This window comes from Dicentrarchus labrax, unplaced genomic scaffold (genome assembly GCF_905237075.1).
Source record: "Dicentrarchus labrax unplaced genomic scaffold, dlabrax2021, whole genome shotgun sequence".
Taxonomy (NCBI): domain Eukaryota; kingdom Metazoa; phylum Chordata; class Actinopteri; family Moronidae; genus Dicentrarchus; species Dicentrarchus labrax.
This window is the reverse complement of record NW_026136713.1, coordinates 22484860-22485756: the sequence shown is the minus strand read 5'-3', so window position 1 is coordinate 22485756 and position 897 is coordinate 22484860. Positions and strand designations below refer to the sequence as shown.

General features: G+C 50.8%; 1 long non-coding RNA gene across 1 annotated transcript in view; it reads left to right on the top strand.

Moving 5' to 3' along the window:
• The first annotated feature begins 311 nt into the window (after positions 1-311).
• Positions 312-897, top strand: part of LOC127374703 (uncharacterized) — a 3090-nt gene continuing 2504 nt past the window's right edge. The window contains exon 1 of the long non-coding RNA XR_007887204.1: positions 312-472. This is a non-coding gene — a long non-coding RNA (uncharacterized LOC127374703). The remainder of the gene's footprint in view (positions 473-897) is intronic.

Genomic DNA, 897 nt, shown 5'->3' with positions numbered 1-897 from the left:
TGAAGTTTACCTGAGACACCTGACACACCTGACACACTGTAACCCTCATTAAACACAACAACAACATGTAAACAACGTGTATTTACTCTTTAAGGTCACTTTCTACTCGTGTTTGACTTTGTAAATGAATCTTTTTACACACAAACAGACGAAAGATGAACAGCTGCAGGCGTTTGTGTTGGCAGGGAAACAAGATGGCCGACGGGTGAGAGAAATGTTTCTGCTGCGAAAACGAATCTCAAACAAAAACAGACTCCTTTAAGAAAAACTCTCATTTTACCTTCAGACGTAAATAAAACAGCAGTTTCAGTCGGAGCAGACCGGCTGTGGAAACAAACCACAGACAGGCTGCGATACAACACAGGTAGAGGGAGAGAGACAGGTAGAGGGAGAGAGACAGGCAGAGGGAGAGAGACAGGCAGAGGGAGAGAGACAGGTAGAGGGAGAGAGACAGGCAGAGGGAGAGAGACAGGTAGAGGGAGAGAGAGAGAGAGGGAGAGAGACAGGTAGAGGGAGAGAGACAGGCAGAGGGAGAGAGACAGGTAGAGGGAGAGAGACAGGTAGAGGGAGAGAGACAGGCAGAGGGAGAGAGACAGGCAGAGGGAGAGAGACAGGTAGAGGGAGAGAGAGAGAGAGGGAGAGAGACAGGTAGAGGGAGAGAGACAGGCAGAGGGAGAGAGACAGGTAGAGGGAGAGAGACAGGTAGAGGGAGAGAGACAGACAGAGGGAGAGAGACAGGCAGAGGGAGAGAGACAGTTAGAGGGAGAGAGAGAGAGAGAGGGAGAGAGACAGGTAGAGGGAGAGAGACAGGCAGAGGGAGAGAGACAGACAGAGGGAGAGAGACAGGCAGAGGGAGAGAGACAGTTAGAGGGAGAGAGAGAGAGAGGGAGAGAGACA